This window comes from Python bivittatus, unplaced genomic scaffold, assembly GCF_059951505.1.
Source record: "Python bivittatus isolate LINGU-HERP-01145 unplaced genomic scaffold, Pbiv_v1 ctg000780_np1212, whole genome shotgun sequence".
Lineage (NCBI taxonomy): Eukaryota > Metazoa > Chordata > Lepidosauria > Squamata > Pythonidae > Python > Python bivittatus.
Window position 1 is genome coordinate 1,743,160 of NW_028277108.1, and position 22,710 is coordinate 1,765,869.

The window sequence follows — 22,710 nt, forward strand, 5'->3', positions numbered from 1 at the left end:
CCATTTGCGAGCTTCACAGCCAGCTTCCAACAAGCAGAGTCAATGGAGAAGCTGGCAGTAAAATTGCAAGTCACGGTCATGTGATGTCTCATTTACTGACTGCAGGTGATTCACTGAACAACCACAGTGGAAGTGGGGTCGTATGTTCGTCGCAGTCATACGATGTTTCGCTTAACGACCGTATAAAGGAGTTGCCAGTCCCAATTGTGATGGAGTTGCCAGTCCCAATTGTGGTTGTTAAGTGAGACCTACTTTTATGGCTGCTCAAATCCTTTGAGAGGTGTTCAGAACATGCATGACTGCATAGAATGCATCTTGTTTCAAGATAAGTAATGTGTCTTTTTACAGGCTCATGTGGCTACTTAGGGAGCTGGTTCTAGCTATATATGAAGGCACTCATAGAGAACCTGGGAGCAGCTTCTAAAACAACTGCATGAGCAGAAATTTTCAATTAATTGTTCACTGGATATATATTATCTTAAAAAGCTTTTTACTCACTATAATTATTCAAGCTCAGATATCCTCAAATTATGTATAGTTATATTTACGGATATTTATGGCTGTCAGCAAACATTTACTTCTTATCACATAGAGAGAAAACTCCAGGAATTTACTTAATGTTTAAATTATCTTCTCAGTAGTCCTGCATGATGAATCCAAAAAAATACTGTGGTCATTAGTATCAAAAGCCACTGAGAGATCAAGGAGCACAAGGATGATGTGCCACTCCTATCCTAGGTCTGCCACAGATCATTAACAAGGATAGTCAGTGCCATCCTCATACTAAATTCCAGCCTGAAACCCTACTGAAATGGGTCCTAATACAGTAATACCTCAGTTCACGAACACTTCTGTTCACAAACAATTCAGTTCATGAACAGCAGCGTTCGCAAAATTTTGCTTCTGTTCGCGAACTCTGCATCGGGTGACAAACACGACCCATGGCCATCTTCCCTGCTCTGACACGTGGTTGTGGCTTCCTGTAGGCGAGATCGCGGTTGCAGACAGACACTGGCTGTGAAGCTTTTTGGTGTGCTTTTTAGCATGGCTCCAAAGAAAGTGCAGAGCAAGCATGGTGGTAAAAAGAAAGTGCAGAGCAAGAATGGTAAGAATAAGGTTTTGAAGAAAATAACCATTGAATTGAAGAAGGAAATTGTAGAAAAGCATGAGCATGGTATTCGTGTGACTGATCTGGCCTCGGAGCACAAGATGGCGAAGTCGACAATCTCGACTATTTTGAAGAATAAAGATGCCATCGAAGGAGCTGATGTGGCAAAAGGAGTAACAATGGTAACCAAGCAGAGGACACAAGTGCTGGAAAAGGTGGAAAAACTTTTGTTAGTGTGGTTGAATGTGAAACAGCTGGCAGCTGATAGCGTTAGTGAAGCTATGATCTGTGAAAAAACCAGGAAATTGGACAGTGATTTACTGCAAAAAAAACCTCTCTACAAGCGCAACAAGTGAAGAATTTAAAGCCAGTAGAGCCTGGTTTGATAAATTCTGCAAGAGAAGTGGCATCCACAGTGTGAGAAGACATGGTGAGGCTTCCAGTTCTGACAAGGCCGCTGCAGAAGCCTACAAGAAAGAATTCGCGGAATTCATGAAGGTGGAAGGATACGTTGCTCAACAACTGTTCAAGTGCGATGAAACAGGGCTCTTCTGGAAGAAGATGCCAAACAGAACCTATATCACGCAGGAGGAAAAGGCACTGCCAGGGCACAAGCACATGAAGCAGAGATTGACCCATTTGCTGTGTGCGAACGCAAGTGCCGAGCTGAAGATTAAGCCACTACTGGTCTTTCATTTCCAGAGGGTTATGAAGCGCAGGAAAAAACAAATGACATTAGACAGATTTTTCACCAAAACTCAGCCTGCAGCTAAAAGACAAAGAAGAGAAGAAACCCCTGAAGGAGATCTCCCCGATGTCCTTTTGGAGGGGGACTCTCCCTCCAAACAATAACCGCCTCCCCACCTGCTTTCCTGTCCTCCACACCAGAAGTCACCTCAAGCAAGGTTAGTGTTCTCTGTCTTCATACTGTACTGTACTGTACTTTGTTTCATATTTTTGTGGTTAAAAAAAAATACATATGGTTCAGAACGGATTAACCTTATTTACACTGAACCTTATGGGAATATCTGATTCGGTTGACAACCAAAATTGGTTGGCGACCACATTTGTAGGGGTCAGAACGGATTAACCTTATTTACATTGAACCTTATGGGGAAATTTGATTCGGTTCGCAACCAATTCGGTTCGCGACCAGAATCATGGAACAAATTAAGTTCGTGAACCGAGGTACCACTGTAATTTGCTTCTTCCAGGGTCCTCTAAACTAAAGCCAGACCCTCTCCACTGCCTTCCCTAAAAAGAGAAGACTGGAGACTGGATTATAGTTGTCCAGAACTGATGGGGTCAGTGATTTCTTCTTGAGAAGAGGGTGTACCACAGCCTCCTTCAAGGCTGAGTGGACCACCCCCTCCCTCAAAGAAGCTGACACCACCACAGAGGCCCTACCACAGGTCTCCTCCCAGGCCTTAATCATCCAGGAAGGACCTGATTTAATGAACAGGTGGCCAAACCAACAGACTGGAGAACCTTGTCCACTTTCTCAGGAGTAACAGGGTCAAACTTGCTCCAGAAAACTACACAAGGCCTTGCTCTGGGCCCTTCAATTGGACCTATCAACTCTAAGTGAATCCAAATGACTTTATCTGCCAAATAACAAGAATGTTCTTTACAGCAACCCTGAAGATGAACCTGCAGCCTGTCCCTCCCCAGCAGGGACCAGGTTGCCCTAACAGGGCTGCTGTAAAAATTAGGCACCCCTCATCAAATCTGTTTACAGATTCAAAATAAGATAATAGTACATATGGTAGATACAGCAGTTTGGACACCCATCCAGTTCATTCAATGTTTTAAAAACTATAAAATAAAGCTGTTAATAAGGCCCAAAAAGTAACTCATTAGGCCCACTGTACAATTAGCTAAAGACAAATCTTCAGGTAAACAAATATTTTAAATCTTTTAACCTCTCCAGAAGATCAATTTTATGTAAGAATATCTGTATGACCTGAAATTCTCTTAAGAAGTTTGAATGGAAGAAAAGGGTAACCATTTTGAGGTTAATATTTTGAGGTTCTCCTGGTCCAGGAAATTTTTCTTAACTATCTGCCACAGAATACTGTAGACATTTGTTTTTTATCAGAATCAACTATGAGAGCACCTTTATTTTCCCCTAGGAATTTGGGGCCAGTTAAGTGGAGTCCCCTTTTAGTTGTTTTTATTATGGTGCTTGATCACCATTTTATATTCTGTATTTCAAATTTATATTTTGTGTATGTTTTAACATTGTGTGTGTGGGGGTCTGTTTATTGTTTGTTTTTTATTATTGGATGCCACCCAGAGTCACATTGTTTGAGTTAGGCAGCTTTATAAATCCAGTAAATAAAATAATTATAATAAATTTGTAGCACTTTCATAAAAGCCTGTAAAATGCAAATCAAGTGCAAATCAAAGATATAATTTTAAGATTTGTGCGTGTAAAATCTGTTTGTGCAAAATCTGCCCTATGAGGATTTCCTTTAATATTTTAAGAAGCACAACTGTTTCTTGTTACTTTGTTTGCTATCTATAAAAAACTTTCAGACAATAGACTTACTCAAATTAACAATAAACAATGATTTAGGATTAGAGAAAAGAGATTAGGAAATTCCTGAGCTTCCCGCTTTTCCATCAAGTTGGCAGAAAGGATGTTATTTAAAAAAAAAAATCTTTCTACTGAACTTATTTCATTCAGATCTAGAAAAACTACTTTTATTCTTGTCTCATATACACAGACACACACAGTGTATAAAACACACTATAACTGTCAAGATTTCAAGATGAAGCAAGGTTTAGGATAAAAATAAAATTGTAAATTGGTTACGGGGAAAAAAACACTTCTAAGCCCATCACAGTTGCAGCACAGGAGAGTATATGAACCAGAGACTCACTGAAGACCTGCTTGCTTCAATGCAGCCAAAGTTACATATTTGCGTATGGCAAAAGCATGTGAACCTCTAGGATTATCTGTTCATTGGAAAGGGAAATTAGAATCAGGTATTTCATTCAATGGGATAATAATGGAGTGTGGGAGGTCCTGCCTTATTTAAAGAACAGAATTCTGGGTATTTATTTTCAAAGTCTGATCTTCACAACACACGTATGTGGAAATGTGTCATGGCTCAAACAAAGATGATTTCTCAGGACCTCCGAAAAACAGTTGCTGGTGCTCACCAGGCTGGAAAAGATTACAAAACTATTTCCAAAGAGTTTGCACTATACCAGTCTACTGTCAGGCAGATCATGTACAAATGGAAGCAATTCAACACCATTGCTACTCTTCCTGGAGTGGTCAGCCAACCAAGATCACACCAAGAGCAAAGCATGTAATACTCCAGGAGGTCTCAAAGAACCCATGGGTAATGTCTAAGGAACTAAAGGCCTCTATTTCATTGGTGAATGTCAGTGTTCATGAGACCACCATCAGGAGAACACTGAATGGTATGCATGGCAGGGTTGCAAGGAAAAAGCCACTACTCTCCAAAAAGAACATTACTCCCTGTCTACAGTTTGTGAAAGACCACATGGAAAAGCCAGAAAGTTACTGGAAGAATGTTCGGTGAATGGATGAGACCAAAATAGAACTTTCTGGCTTGAATGAAAAGAGTTGTGTTATGTTAAGCAAAAGGGAAATGCTGCATTCCAGCATAAGAATCTAATACCATCTGGGAAACATGGTAGAGGCAGTATCAAGGTTTGGGCCTGCTTTGCTGCCTCTGGACAGTTCCCATCATTGATGGAACTATATATTCTGAATTGTACCGGCAAATTCTACAGGAGAATGTCAGGCTAATTGTCTGTGAACTGAAGCTCAAGAGAAAGTGGGTCATACAGCAAGACAATGACCCAAAACACACAAGCCCTATGAAGAAAGAATGGTTAAAGCAAAAGAAAGTTAATGTTTTGGAATGGCCAAGTCAAAGTCCTGACCTTAATCCTACAGAAGTGTCGTAGAAGGACCCGACGCAGACAGTTCATGCAAGGAAGCCCACCAACATCCCTGAGTTGAAGCTGTTCTGTAAGGAGAAATGGGCTAAAATTCCTCCAAGCCCATGTTCAGGACTGATCAACATTATTGAAAACATTTAGTTGCAGTTATTGCTGCCCAAGGGAGGCACAGAAGTTACTGAAAGCAAAGGTTCACATACTTTTGCCACACACAATTATGTAGCTTTGGATAATTTCCTCAATAAATAAATGAACCAGTATGTTTTTGACTCACTTGTTTAATTGGGTTCTCTTTATCTAATTTTAGAACTTGTGTGGAGAACAGATCACATTTTATGTCATATTTATGCAGAAATATTGAAAATTCAAAAGGGTTCACAAACTGTTAAGTACCACTCTATTTATTATGGATAGTCAAATGGATAAAATCTCTGAATAGTAGAATGTCAATATTAGAAGGTGCCACTCTAGCCAACAGAGTTCACAGATATTTATAAGGATACAAAAGACAATTAAAAAATTAAAAGGACATATTATAAGACAAAGCTTAATAAGAACATGGAATTCCACAAAAACAATACGAAGTCCAGCAATCTAGCCTTTGGTCTCACTTTCAAATGCCTTTTATTCTGGAGACAATTGTTGTAAAAAATGTGTAATTATGTATGTGCACATGGTACATCCATAATAGACTAAACAGAAATAGACTAAAGACACAGCAAGAATTATTTGGCAAAGACTGAAATTTATCATGGTGGTTGTATTTACAGACTGCTAGAAGAATAAAAAGTGACCTCAAGAAATAAGGGATTTTAAAACAAATGACAGAATTTGAAACACTTATACAGAACCAAGACCATCAATTAGGACATATAGGTAGTCCCCGGGTTAAGAACGCTGGGTTACAGATGACCCATAGTTAAGAATGGAGCCTACGATAGCAACATTCGAGTTAAATACACAGTGATTTGAGTTAAATACACAATGGTTCAAGTTCATTGCACAATACTAGTTATATAGTGTTATACAATAATACCGTTCCAGTATGATGGAATGCAGTAGAGATCCAGGTTCTCAGGAAGGAAGGAGAGCATTCCAGTGAGGAAACAAGAAGCAACATAGTCCTGAGCAGGAGCATGGGAAGAAGAAGAGACTTAAGATACCTACTCCCTAGATTCTCCCAGAGTATATCTATTAGGTTAGCGTAGTATAGATTTAGTCTGGCAAGATCCTGTCTATATGGTGTAAGCAATAAAGAACTGAATTTAGCTGGTGCTTGGGCTGGGCCTGACATCTGGCTTACATGAAAATTTGACTTAAGGGCAGACCTTGGGAATGGAACTCATCCTTAAACTGGGGACTATCTATCTATCTATCTAAATATTACCCAGAGACAGAACAAGTAAAAGATTATATGAAAGAGTGGATGCAAAATTTTAAAGAAACAATTACATTACAACAGTGGGAGGTCTTATGCAAAAATTAAAATTTACCCCAAACTATAATTTAAGAGAAAATTGGTAATAAATGTTTTACAGATCATACATCGCTCTGTCCATAACTGCAAAAATAGATAAATCATACAATAATAAATGTTGGAAATGTGATACAGAAGGAACATTTTGTCATATGTGGTGGTTATGTAAAAAAATTCAGAAGTACTAGAAAGAAATACACAGGATTATTTTAAAACAATTAAAACAAAGCTTGAATTGAAACCTCAGTTTTTTCTACTAGGAACTTTTCCAGAACAAATAAATTAAAAAATCACAATTTATTAAGATACATGCTGATGGCCACAAAGACAAATTTGACCCAACACTGGAAAAGTGACAGCTGACAATATCAGACTCATAAACCAAACTTGAGAAATATGCAGCAATGGCAAAATTAACAGTACACATCCAGAACAGAAGCTTGATTAAATTTAAGCAAGAATAGCTTCCCTATACATTACATGTCACACAACAAGACAAACTCACTTAGAGTTTGGTTTTTATGGGGGAAATGTTTGATATAAAAATAATAACCATGAGCAATTTTAATATTTATATATAATTTTATGTAATGACCAGCAGGGAACAATGAGAGGAAACCTAGAACCTAATATTGTTTTTACTGATTGTTTTTAGTATTCATTTTTTATTTTTTATTAGATCATGTGCATTTATTTCAGATAATAAAAAATAGTGGTGACATCAATATAAATATTAATGCTTAGAAGTTTGTAATGATTACAGTTATCTCACAAGATTATATAATTAGTTTTAAATATTCAATTAATTAATCAAAGAAATAATGAAGTAATAAATTTTAAATTTTATGACAATAGTAAACTCTGTTCATTTACTGGTATTTTATCTTCCATCCACTATGACTTGTCTTATTTTCTTCTTTTCTTTTATGTAGTCATTTATTTTATTCTTTAAATGTTTTAAAACAAATACAAATAATATTAGGCCTGCTGTTTATTAGTGAAGCTATTACTTTATCAACAAGATTCAGCATTAATGTAATTGTACTTTGGACTTTTTTGCCACCGAGCAGATGATCCTATGCTTTACTCTCAGGAGAACCCTGCATGACACTGCAGTGAATCAGAATATCCCAGATTGGAGATCTCCAGCTCTGCATTTGAAGGAGCATGTGATTCAGGCTGAGAGCTCCAAAATTATCTTGTTGAACCTCCCTAGTAATATTTGAAAACCAGGTTACACCCTTCTCTAACAGAAGAGAGCCAAATACAAATAAAGACCCACGCAGAGTCATGAAACATTTTATGTCTCAATCATTTTGAATAATAGAAAAGAAATTCTCTGTATCCCATTCAGACATCTTTCATAACTAAACTAGATTCCTTTGCCGGAGTAACTGTCTTTAATAGTAACTTATACATGGAAGAATTAAAATTGTTGTGGTTAACTATTAAAAGCAAAAGGATGTTTGAAATTATTTTAAGAAAATCAGAGAGAAGAAAAGGCCAATAAATAGAGTACCAGGCCCTTATTTCTGTTCCAGATGGGCTGGCTCCTTTTTATAATTTATTCATTTTCAGAGCAAATTATCTGCTAAATAAATATAGTGATTTTAAATTATCCTTTCAAAATCAAAATTACATAAAACATATCTGATATATTGGAAATCTCTAACAAGATATATTGTGCATGTGCATTGTTATATTTATGTATTTACTTGTCTGATTTATATTTCACTTTTCCTCCAAGAGCCTGAGGTGATTTACATCTCCTTTCATTTTATCGCCACAGCAGCAATCTTCTGAAGTAGGTTAGACTAAGAGAGCGATTGGCCCAAAACCACTCATGAAAGTCCATGGCTGAGGGAAAACCTGAACCTGGATCTCTCCACTCCTAGTCCTATACCATCTATTCTATTATATAGTATGAAATGTAATGTTATTTAAATCAATGTACAAAAAAATTATTAAAATGCTGTAGCCCACTTTCTATCCCCAAATGGGATTTTAAAAAATTAAATTCAGACTTGACTAAAATAATTGCAGATGTATTCAAAAAATATCACTCTATTTTATACTTAGCTATTGAATCAAATTTAGTGTAATGCATTTCAAATATAAGATCCTAAACAGGACAGCTACCTGCACTATTACAGACCTCATCAATAGCTAAGATCATCAAGGATATCTTCCTGTGTGTAAGAGACAAATCATAAAGTGACATCTTATGTTTATTCACAGGCAGGCCTTCTGTTCACTGGCATATTCATTCTGAAGTGGTCTCCCTTCAAATTTTCATGAGGTCCTACTGTAAAATCTTTCAGGTATCTGCTGAAATTCTGTTTCTTCACCCCTCCTCTCTATGAATGCATAGAGTATCTTTTGTTTTCTTCTCCCCTTCAGTGAACGTATTTTTATATTGTTTTTAACATATTGTTCACTTTATTGTAAATTGCTTTGGGATTTATAATAGAAGTGACAAACAACTTTTCTTTTTTTTTTTTTGTCTGCACTCAGTCATTGCTGACCCTGCAGTGACTGCTTGGATGAGTCCTTGCAGTTTTCAAGGCAACTGTTCTTCGGAAGTGGTTTGCCAGAGCCTCCTTCCTAGGGCAGAGCCCAGCTGGCGAGCGCAGGAGGCGGGGTTTCCGTTGCTTCGCGCCCTTTTTGGGCGCGCGCGGTTTTTCGCACTTACCGGCAACTGCTCCCAACTCCTTTTTTGCAAGGCGCCGCCAGCATTTTTCCTCCCACCGGAGTGAGAGTACCCATTTATCTACTCACGTGAGTTTTCGACCTGTTGGGTTGACAGGAACTGGGGAGGAAACAGGAGCTCACCCTGTTTAACGCGAAGGCTGGACTCGAACCGCTGAAGCGTCAGCCATTTCTGGCCAACAACTTTCAGCGTCATTAAGCCGCTGCGCCACCGCGTCCCCCTGACAAACAACTATATTAAACAGTAATAGTTTAATAAGGTCCACTAAAATAAATAGAAATGGTCAGTCCTAGTTTTCTAAAGAAAAAACATCTTACTGTTAATATCAGAGAAGAGAAATAAACAACAGAGAAACTGCTATGATTTGCATACAGAGTATTATTATCTCACACTTACGTAGGATATATAATAAGGGGTAAAACAGTGAGCAGAGTATGAATTATTCAGTCAGTGAAATCCTAATGAGTCGGAAAACTAGACAACAGGCAACAAAAACTGGATACAGTAATGGCAAAAGACAACTCATGTTGCAGACATATTTACTCAGAGGCCTGATAGGTGGAACAAAGGAATCAATTAGATCTGGGGAGAAATTATTTTACCATTATGATTTACATGGGGAACAGATTTTCCTTTTAAGATTTATGCAGTGCCTGGCTAAACATTTTATCAAATCTCCTATAATCCTTTTTAAACATTTTCTTCCTTCCTTCAAAATCAGAATACTGGCTTGGGGATCAGTGGCTCTGAGGCTAACATTTGCAAAAGCAAATTGGTACAAGAAAAATTAAGCATCCTTATAGCAATTCTCCTATTTGTCTAATTTAGATAAAAGAGAAGTGGGAAAATCACACAGAACTTTAGCTTTATGCGCAAGAAGACAAAATGCACATTGAGACAAAATGCTAATTATACCTATACCTTAAAGTAGAACTGAACTTGAACTGACTCTCAATGAATTTAAAGTTTGATAAGACAAAATGTTCCATGGAAAAAGACATGTTGATTCTTTTTCTACAAGCTTTGGCATTAATCATGTAAATGTTAATACCTGTATCTCCCCTTTTTTTCAGAACAATCACCAGAATAGGCCTTTCTATTATCTCTTTCTTTAAAATTTTTCTTTAAAAAATATTCTCATAATCACAAGTTAAAAGGATGATTTGAGTGAGAATCTGTATACATCTGATATAAAATTAACAAATTCTGAAGTGAATTTGAAAACTTAGTGTATACTGGATCTGATGATATTGATCTTTTATATAAATCTATAAAATAGATTTGTCTATTAACGCCAGTCCTAACACTATACTTGCAGCATAATTCATATTTATTTATCAATAAAATCCTATTCAACTTGTACTTAACAGAGCATATTCCAGGTAAGCATATATAAAATTTCAAACTTTTTTCATACATCCTTGTCCCTTCTCTAAATCTTTCTCAATGACAATCGGCATAAATACTTCATTATAATTTTACATCTCCAGTAGTGAATTGCTGGCACTATTTCTGCTTTGCTTGCCTTATTTTTAGCACTATTATCCTGAAATTGTTTTTTTTTATTGCCTTGCTATCAATGTACATGTATATTATTACAGTAAAACTTTTGTTCTCTAAATTTAAACAAATTACTACTTTTTAAAATTTGCCTTTTATACTTCATTGCATTACTGTGTTGGTATGCTCTTGGATAACTGATTATGCTTTTCATAATCTATAGTGTTTTTTCTATTACTGCTTTCCCAAAAAACGGCAAGTGTCCTGAAGTTTAGCCCCTTCGTTCTCTCATTTGACATCCTTTTATTAAATCTATATTTCTAGTTGTTCCCTTTTGTAATTAAATATCCATATATTAGATTTTCTGGACCATTTCCATTCATATTTTGAATCTGACAGTAACCAAGGTCATGATTTCTCATCTTTTCCATTATATTTGCATCTCACGCTATAACCTAAAGACAACTCAAAATGAAGCCCAGGACTGCCTGCCTCTTAAGGTTTATATAGTATACACCTCACTTATACTTTGCATGATGCACTCATCAAAACATGGCCTTCTTAAAATTTCTGTTGGTATCTGCATATTCATTTGATGATGCTTTTCACTTTTCAAGTGTCCCTGCATTAGTGGTTTTGGTACAGAGATATTGTGTGCATAAATGGCTTCATCTTGCAAAACTGGTTTGGCAATTTTTCTTCCCACTAAGTAGGCCTGTCCCTCTCCCACTGGAATATCAGTGTTTTTAAATGAAGTTTTTAAGAAGCATGACTGTGAATAACTAAGTTTTAAAAAATGCACAAAGTGCACTTGCATTGCTATACATAACTTCTCTGTAATATGTGTTGATTAGATGTGACAAGTTAAAATGGAGTTTCAATCAACTTTCTCCATCACTCCTTTTTTTTCTTTGAAATAACATTTGGAATGTCTTTTCAAGCATTCCAAGTTATCTCTCTTTCACTTCCACAATAAATATACTTCACAGTACAATCACAGGTCTGCTCATGAGACCCATTTACTTCAAAGATAATTACTCCTAATTAAATTGAACTTACTGCCTGATTCATATGCCGAGAGAGAGAAGATCAAGACTGTGCTTGAAACGTGACAAAAGAATGGGATAAGCATAAGTTTCCCTTTATTTACAGATATGATTGAATGATTATTTCGATGGACAGAGAGAGGTAAGCATTAGTGGATTTTAGGAAAAACAAGTGGGGGAAAAATTCAACATTGTAAGGAAGAATTGCAGTTTCTACTCCCAATCCACAAGGATAAAAGGAGGACATGCCAAAAGACTACCAAATAACTGAGAAATTGGAGAAAATAAGATCAGAACAGGAGAACCAAGAACATTTTCCTATGATGCTTTGTAAAATCATCTTAAGGAACTTGAATGAAAATATCTAGAAAATACGCATATACAATTGTTTGCAGAAGCACACACACATTTACTGAAGACATTTACCATCCTAATCTGAAGAAATTCCCTGGTGTAACTACTTTTTGTCACTTCTCCTATCCCCAAACTCAGAGAATCCCAAGGACCCCACAACCATTATTTGCATATATTCTCCCCAGGTTGCCCCATCTAATGCCTCTACACACACAGCATCTGCCTCCTTGTGACTGCAGAATTGCGTTACAGTATTTCCTTTCTTTAGCTCTCAGCTTTCAGCATTACAGGAAACACAATGTCCCTTGATAACCAGAGAATATAAGTAAAGAAAAATAACAGTTTTTATATTAGCAGAATTAAGGATTAATTTTGCATGTGATACTAAAAAATAATAGAAATCAAACTGAATAATGTTAATGATTTTTTTCTTCATTTCTCCACCTGATTTTGCATAAGTAAACTTTAAAGTTTGCTCACAATTCTGTGCATTTTTGATTGGCCCTAATAAAAATACTTTATTGGAGCATATTTTTTCATAAAGATCTTATTTTAAAAAATCACAATAATAGACTACAGTATTCTTGCCTATGTAGTATAGCTATTACAGATCTATGTAGTATAGCTCGTAGAGATTTGTAACATAACTATAATCAGATTGAAGTTAATGGAGATTTATTTAATAGTGGTCTGTAAAAACAATAAGGAACTGGAATTGGACTTGAAATTACCCTTTGAAGATATTTATGTTTTGGTGTGTACATGCCATGTCAGTTACTACATCCTTCTCAGGTTTGACAGGAGACTATAAACAAAGGTTATAATCTCCAAATCCTTTCTGGAAGATTTTATTGCTTTATTTACAGGTAGTCCTTGCTTAACAATTAGGACCGGCAACTCTGTCACTAAGTGATGTGGTCATTAAGGAATACGGCACATGACAACAGCCTTACAACCTTACTTCTGCTGTGGTTAAGTGAGTCAACGTGGGTCATTATGCAAGACATCACATGACCGCAACTTGCAATTTTACTGCTGGCTTCTCCATTGACTCTGCTTACTGGAAGCCATCTGTGAAGCACGCAAATGGCGATCATGTGACTATGCAACAGTCATAAATGCCCGCCAGTTGCAAAGCGCCCAAATCTCAAGCACGTGACCTCAGGGATGCTGTGACGCTTGGGGTGCAAGGAGAAGTCATAAAGTTACCTTTTCAGTGCTGTTGTAACTTTAAGCAGTTGCTAAACAGGGCAGTCATTAAGTGAGGACTACCTGTATTGATATCTTCTTAAATTTTATGCTACCATTTTAAAATTTATATTACCAATTGTTAATTTTAATATTTCTCTTTTGTTAGACATGCAACATCTTAGCATTCTGTTTTTAATACTTGTAGCCAAAATTTCTTATAAATTTTGTCTAACTATTATCATATTGTTGATTCAGCTTCAGATATTCACGTATTAATTTCCTTTGTGCAGGGTAACGACCACAATAAAGTCTTTCTGTTTCAAAATGCACCATTCAGGTGACAACCACTGTTCTTGTTTCTCAGTCCATGCCTGTGGCTTGACTTTTGTTTGCCACAGTTCACTCCACTCCTGAAAAATGTATTTTAAATTAATTCCAAGGAACAGTTTTAATGCATATAAAGACCTCAAAACTGATTCATCACCTAGATATATCTATATGAAGATAAGCAGTTCTTAAAATGTGCAAGCAAAATATGCCAAAGTTTGTTTTAAAAGATCATAATACAATACTGTCTGAACTGAAATTTTATTTTTTTTTCTAGCTATAGAACTAATGCATAAACTATATTACTTTGTGAGACCCATTTTAATGTAGTGGTTAAAATGTTAGATTACAACTGGTGAGGCCAGGTTCAAATGCACCCTTGGCCACAGAAGCCCACTGGGTGACTTTGGGCAATCGTTCTCTCAGTCCAATCTACTTCACAGGATTGTTGTGGGAAAAACTGGAAGAAACAATATATACACCACCCTGAGCTTCGAATTAAAGGTGGGATATAAATATTACTTGACTTTGAAAATTACAACATAACTTAACTGGCAGCATCAACAGATATTCAGATTCATGATTTAGCACTGAACAGAAAAAGGATATACTGAGAACTAAATAGTTTCATTTAACCCTAACTCCAAAGGACATTTCTGGAATTATGAGAGCATGCCAAAGCACTCACCCACAAAATAACTATCATGGGATGTTGCCAGTCACAAAGCATCCAGGCACTAGAATGCAAATTGATAAGGCTGCTTTAACATCTCATCTAGTTCCAAGGATACCACCTATGACCAAATTTATTCTTGCCTTTTTCCTGGCTGATGGCACACATCTAAAACACTAAACTGTATATACTGTAGCTGCCATTTTTATTTTCTCTGAATCTGCTTGTCCAAAAAGTATTTTTGGAAATAAAGATGGGCTTATACAGTACTGTGCTTTACACAATTTACACTGTTTTTGTTTTTGTTACTTTAAAAAAAAGAATTTGTGAATAGAGTAGGGAGCCTGGAGGGTACCAGTGAAATGTCCACAGGCATAGTTACTTGCATAGATACCTCACTAAGTATACTTCTGGGATTCCAGGAGTCTAGGTTTTCAATACAACATAGTAAAATAACATATGTGCTCTTTTATGATCTAACTCAGTTTATAGTATTTTAGTATTAAAGTTTAATATAAAAGTTATATTAAATGACATGGTATAATTTTCATTTGGTTTATCAGTGCTTTATAATCAATAGCTACTTAGAAGGGAGAGAGAAGGTGTATATATATTTCTATTTTTCACCAAGGGAAAGCAATTAACCATGGAACATTTGGATATAAAGTTGTTTTGACTGTCATCTTGTACTGTGTTATTAGAATACCTCTTACTGCCAATAGCAAGAAAGAGAGAAGACAATCTTACTAATGTGATTTAAAATTCCTCCATCCAATGGTTGTGATCTCTTATAATTGCAGTGAATTGTTTGTTCCATTTGTACTTTGTATTAGAATATAATGGTGAACTCATCTGTTTTAGCCCATTATTCTATTCTCAGTAAATGAACTCTGGCAAATTAAATGGAATTGATTTTTTGTGGGAATTTACGTTACATAAAAAATAATTCAGCAAGCATTTTAACTAACCCATTTTTTCCAAATAATGATATATTTGACAATACCCACTAAAATATACAACAATAAAGAATATACTTTGTCAAGAATGATAAAACCATAGTTCTTAACATTCATTTTCAGTATATTTTAATTAGCAATAAACAATAGCTTTGCAGCTGCTAAAATACTACTTTGTATCAATAAGTGCAAAAGCAGAAACATTATCATCACATTTTTATCTTACTCTATTTCAGAGAATTGAAAGCATCACAAATGGCATTCTCCTACTTTCCTTCACAAAGCAACTGTGTGTGCAGAAACTGGCATGTATGAACCTTAATTGGCTGCTAATTAATGAGGGTTTTTTTTTGTTAAAAATAAAGTCTGTAAGAAGATAGCATTCTGACCGTTAACAGATTTTGAAAATCTTATGTTAGAACCTTCAGAGTCATCTAAAGGTCTAACATCCAAAATATATAAAATCCTGTTAGAAATAATTGGTGGGATCAACATCTCTCAAAGAAACATGGGAATCAGATTTAAGGATCAATTCTCAGACACACAATGGGCTACACTTTGGAAGAACTCCACATTATGATCTATATCAGCAAAGATCAGAGAAAACTATTTAAAAGTTATTCACTAATGGTATTATACCCCCATACAAGTTGCTAAAATTACTGGGAGAAGCCCAAATAAATGTTGGAAATGTGGTAAAGCAAAAGGCATCTATATGCATGTATGGTGTTCCTGTGAGGTTGTACAAAGATTCTGGACAAAAGTGATTAGAGAGATTAACGGCATGGATATTGGAAAATTTAATTATGGTCCCAAGATATATTTACTGTCATTATTTAGCGAGACAACTCATAGAACTGAAAACATAACTGTTCAATGCATGATGGTTGCTGCAAGGCTGGTTATAGCACAACACTGGAAAAATACAGAGCCTCCATCATTAGATCTCTGGTATGAAAAATTATGGAAGATTGTTGTAATGGAAAAATTGATGTATAAAAGATGAGAGATGTTGGGATATACTAGAAAAGCTACTGTTGATTTAATCTGGGAATTATCCTTTTTGCAAAACATAATAGGCCAAATTCTTTTTGTTTACCCCAGTATATACAAAAATTGTTGTTGGAGTCTTGATTTGTTTTTAGAATTTTTAAATAAGTTTGTTAATTCTGTGATATTTTTAAAAGTTAACTGCTGTCTTTTACTCTGTTATTGTTTTTACTGTATATTTTATTATCTATTGGCAAGTCATATATCCCTCACCCTGTATCTGTGGTTTGATTTGTTTTCTAAGCAAAATAAAGTTAATAAAAAAAAAAAAAAAGCAACTGTGTGGAATCAGTTGAGCTGAGAATGAATGGTCCAGTTCAGTAGGTTTTGCTACTGAATGCCAGTACAACCCACTCTGACCACCAAGTCCTGCTGCGCTGCCTTATCATGGCAGGGGGTATTCCTGGGAGGGATGAGCAGAGAACGTCAGGAGTGTATGACAAGAGTATATCATCCAAGTAGGTCACCCCATGCATAAAGATCATCCCAGCTGCCCAGCTAAAGCAAGCAGGCGCGTATATTGCACACAGTATAGAGGAAGATGCTGAAGGTAACATTATCACTTTAGTGAAAATGGCAAAGACATCAATTAATACTGTGCAGCAGAAGGCAATGGTCAACCACTCCTGTATTTTCCAGAGATGGAAAAAATAAAATGATTGATATAATGCTGGATTATGGGCCCCTCAGGTGGATGGCATTCAACATGCTACTGAGGAAGAGCTGAGGATCCTTCTGAATACTAATGGTATTTATGATGTGGCTAAATTAAAGCCTTTGGGACGTCTCATTGCTGATGTTGCCATACAGGAAAAGAAAATCTGAAGCTGCAAAGAAAAAACTGCACTGAGATCATGGAATGCTAAGAAGCATGAAAATGGGAAAGCTCAACACAGTGAAAAATGAAATGAAACTACTACACATTGACATAAGCAAATTGAGATGGATTGGGATTGGATACTTTCAGTCAGAAGATCACATTGTTTACTACTCAGGACATGAAAAGCAAAGAAGAGTATAACAAGAACAATACTTGGCTACAATTGCCATTCATTGATATTATTCCATTCAATGAAATCAATGAATGAATAATATCAATTAGATTTTGTAGACAACCTTTTAATATGACAATCATCCAAGTTTATGTTCCATGGAGGTTGATCAGTTTTATAATCAAGTTAAATTTCAAACTGACAGAACACATAAGCAAGATGTACTACTTGTGATCGGAGACTGGAATGCCAAAGTTGGAAACATTAATGAGGAAATGTAGTTGGATTATATGGTTTAGGAAACTGAAAGAAAGCAGGAGACTGTTTTATCAATTTCTGCCAATCCAGTGATTTTTTCATTGCTAACAATGTCTTCAAACAACCAAAATGATACCTATATACATGGATATTATCAGAGGGAATACACAGAAATTAAATTGACTACATTACTCCTAAAAGGAGGTAGAGGAACTCAATTATGGCATCAAAGAAATGGCCAGGTGCTAACTGTGTAAAAGATCACAAACTGCTCATGTGCAAGTTCCAAGTTAAGCCACAGAAGAAGAAAGCCAACCAGTTTCCGCCATATGAACTTGTGTATATACCCACCATTTTGAAGGAGAACATCAGAAATAGCTTTGAAGTCCTGAACCTCACTGATAGATAACTATACAAACTGTGGAATGAACTTAAAGAACTAGTTAAGAATAAATGTGAAAAGAGACTGCCAAAGATGAAGAAACAGAAGAAAACAAACTGGATGTCAAAACAAACTGTGGAAATTATCAAGAAGATAAGAAAAGCCAAAGCTAAGAAAGGCAAAAATCTCAGGAAGAAACTTAACAAAGAGTTTCAGAGAGCTGTTAGAAGAGACAAGAAACAATGTTACAACAACATCTGCAAAGGTACTGAAGATGGAAACAGATATGGAAAAACAAGGAAAGTCTTCCAAAAGATCTCTGAACTCTGAAGGAGGTTCCAACCTCAAATTGGTGTGCTAAAGGATGCCAATGGACAGGGATTCATAGATCAAATAAAGATGAAAGGAGTATACTGAAATACCATACAGTAGAGATGTCAACATCCAAGATACCTTAGAAGATATTCCCTACTTACAAGAACCTGTGGTACTGGAAGATGAAGTTAGATTAGAATTCTGGTCATTATTAAGTTGGAAGGCTATAGAAAGTGATTGAATACCCACAGAAATATGACAAGAAACAGAAGAAGAATAAGATTGTAATGAAGCTATGCCAGCAAATCTAGAGAACAACACAGTGGCCAACAGATTGAAAAAGGTCAATCTATCTTCCAATACCAAAAAAGGAGACTTAACAGAATGTGCAAACTATTATACAGTATCCTTAATTTTACATGCTAGCAAAATAATGCTTGGGATCGTCCAGGATGGATTAGAGGCAGCATGGCAAAGGAGATGCCACATGTTCAAGCTGGCTTTAGAAAAGGCCGAGGAACATGAGACATTATTGCTGATGAACACCGGATAATTGAGAAAGCCAAAGAATATCAAAAAGTAGTCACTATGTGCTTCATTGATTACATAAAGGCCTTTGATTGTGTTGATCATGTCAAATGGGTATCCTAGAACATTGTCCTCATGCGAAACCTATATATAGATCAAGAAGCCAAAGTACAGACAGAACATGGCAAAACAAACTGGCTCTAGGTTAGCAAAGGCATGAGAAAAGGCTGTACACTCATCCCTTATTTATTCAACCTAAATGCTGAATATATATGAAGGGAAACTGGATTGCAAGAAGATGAGCATTGTGTTAAAATGACCAGGCTCAAATTATCATATTTTGGACACATTACACATGTGCGGGAGAAAGCTCTGATGCAGAGAAAGGTGAAAAGAAAGAAGAGGAAGATCAGCAGCAAAATGGATGGACTCACTTAAGGTGATGAGTACACCATGAGAAGACCTGAAGGACCAGGTTAAGGACAGATCGTCATCAAGAAAATGTATCTATGTAGCTGCTAAGAGTTGATACCAAATTGATGGCACATAATCAATGAGTCAATCAACCAACAGAAAGCTGGATTTAAACACTATTACTACTATACTATGCTATGCTAAGTCGTCATTCTGAAAACCAAATTTCAATACAGATAGTCCTCACTGATAATTGGAACGAGCAACTCCATCACTAAGTGATGCGATCGTAAAGTGAAACATCACATGACCGCACCCAACTTACAATGTCAGTTCTGGCTGCTGTCATTAAGCATGATGCCACGTGATTACAACTTGCGACTTCCTTCTGGCTTCCCCACTGACTTTGCTTGTTAGAAGCCATCTGTGAAGGTCGCAAATGGCAATCACATGACCGGACACTGCAACCACTGTAAATGCACACCAGTTCCCAAGTGCCCAAATCGCAATCTCATGACCACAGGGACACTGCAATGGCCACAAGTTCAAGAACCAGTCATATATTTCCTTTTTCATTACCATCATAACCTTGAATGGTTGCTGAACGAAAAGTTGGCAAGCGAGGACTACCTGTAACCATTAAGATATACAATATATAGTTTCAAGTAACTGATATAGACCATCCTATCACCTTCAACATCTGTCAGCAATTATCAGAGGAAATTTTGATAATGTTGGAATCATAGCAAGATATTGCATGTGTTTTTCATTTGTTGAACATATTTTTGAAGCAACATATAATACTTATTCCTATGAGAATATGGTTGAAGAAGTAATATAACGTAATTAAAGATGTTAACCACATACTCCTGTATAATAAAAGCAAATTATTTGTTATCCTGTATGCTGTCAAAGATTTTTGAACTGTTTCCTCATGGATCTAATCCAAAGAAAATGAAGAATGCTCAAAGCAGGAAAAAAAAAAAATTTTATCACGTATTTTAGGAAGTTAATATATGGCCTCCACCATTTTTCAAAAATCAATATAAGAGAACTGAAATTAAATAATATGTGTTGTTGCAAAAGGGATCTAAGTTCCAGGATATCCTGCTAATAAGTCAAGCAGGATCCTCCATAAGCAACAATAGAACAATGCTGTCCTGCAGAATAAGTGATGCTTTACGGCATGAATTCTGTAAACACAATTAGATAAGATGAGAAATAATAGGTGATGTTCATTTAAGGAAGAAACAAGCTATATAATAGACATAATTTTGATAATGTGGAGAAAGGAGGTCTCTTCTCAGTGCTTACAGCTGATACATTAAAATAATATTTTGTATATTCAGTCACTTAAAAGGACATTGTATAAATAGCTATACAGATTAGGTTGTCTTTTTTCCAGTATGCCACTTATTCCCTTATGTATCTCTGTAAACAACACTATAGCGACTTGGTTTCTAAGACTGAACTACATACATATTATGCAGTGCTGATCAAATACAGTACTGCAAGTTATTAATGTACAGAATTATTGGAATAGTTTTTTAGTATTTTAACATGCTCTCCATAAATAATTTCTTTCAACAGTTTAGATGACAGTACAATAGCATAGGTGACATGATACTGTCATTAACAAATTGACAATTATGGCTTTAAAAAAGTCCCAAATCATACAGTAGGTAGAATTTTATACCTTATATTTTAGCTAGCTGATGATTTCACAAAGTATAACTATGTTTATAGTTCCAACATTATTATAACATTCAACTTAATATACTGGGTTAAAATTACATATTCTCAAACAGCACCAAAAACCAGTATGTAATAAATTGCTTAATTGTTCTTTCAAAATGCTGAGCAATACTAAAAACAACCATTGTGACATTTAGTGTTCTTAACAGTAGTTCAAGCTCTCAGGTCAAGGAGTCCTACTATTAAAGCTTAACTTTCAATTGTCAGGGCTTATAACAATAAATCCAGAATTGTACTTTGATAAACATTCTCATGTCCAAATTTTAGTTGTTATTTCTATTTCCCTGGCAATCCAGGGAAATAGAAATAACAACTAAATAACTACTAAGCCAATATACACCTACTCTGCATTTATATCCAGTATACAAAACATTTATGATTACTAGGATCCTTGTTGATTTGGTTGTATGTGTTCAAAATAAAATGATCCTCCAAAGAATTGGCAAAGATAAAGAAATTGTCAGTGAAAGAATATTGGGACATTTAGGACAAGCAAGAAATATCAACTACTTCAAATAATTATACAAAAAAGATTCAAGGGAAATGCAGTGTTTGAAGACAACACATATCTTAGCTGAAAAATATAAGTATATGGTTTGGCAAAATGCAATGGCCTTGTTTCTGACAGCAACATCAAAAGAACAAATAGCAGTTGCCATTAGGAGACAACTCTAAAAGAAAATAATGATTGCTTGGAAGGAGAGGGGTGGGGGGAATAATCTTATATTGTAAATCTACAGTGTATGTTCCTTCTATTACAGATAAATGTTTAATATATCACATTTAATCTCTGAAAATTATGTTTGCTTCTGCTTAAATGTAGTATATTATCTTTCTTACAAAGGGGTGTGGGTTGTTTTTGCATTCATTTATCATAAAATTCTTCAGTCTAAAGCACATTACCAGTAAGGAAAATGTTATACATTAACTTACACCAGCAATTTAATTCAGAATATCAGTATCTTTTACCTATCTTAACATAAACATTTATGCTTTCAAACATCAATATGATACTGTTATATATTGTTAGAAGCACATATAATTAGAGGCATATAATTATCTCATTGTCTGATATAGTTAGAGGCATATATTGTTAGAGGCATATACTGTAAGTATAAATTTTAGAATGCAATACTGGACTACAATTTTTAAAAAACAGCATGACTTTAAGAAGTCTTCCTCCCTCTGAATGTATCTATCCTTTAGTTTTAAGGGTGAAAGACTAAGTGGCAGAAATATGCTCCTCCCTTAACACTGGAGAACCAATAAAAATTATCAACTTTTTTTTTTTTTTTTTAAAGAGGATAAAATAACAAAATGAGGTTTAAAGGCCACAGTTCTCTAAATTAAATGAAGCAGCATTCCTAGCTTGATATTATTCTGTACCACTGAATATACAGTATTCATCTTATAATAGTTTATATTGTGTGTATTAAAGAAGTGAATCAGCGCAAAACCAAAATTAATTAATTTCACTGCACAAAGAATCTAATATACTGTATATTTACTTACAACAGCTTACAGTTAAAATAAATCAGAACACAGAAAGGCTTTTATCTTAATAATCTGATTTGGATAAAAGATAAAGCATATATGCCAATTATTCAGTTAAGGAAGCATTCAACACCAACTAAAGTTCCATTCTACATTAAAATTGCAAAGCTTCACTTTTATTCAGTCTCAGTTGTTGCAATTGATCTGCCTTGACCTCTTAGATAACAAAACCATTGCA

General features: G+C 35.5%; 1 protein-coding gene across 11 annotated transcripts in view; it reads right to left on the bottom strand.

The window, feature by feature from the left end:
• Positions 1 to 22,710, bottom strand: part of CPEB3 (cytoplasmic polyadenylation element binding protein 3) — a 109,774-nt gene that overhangs the window by 76,867 nt on the left and 10,197 nt on the right. The gene's annotated exons all lie outside the window — the stretch shown is intronic.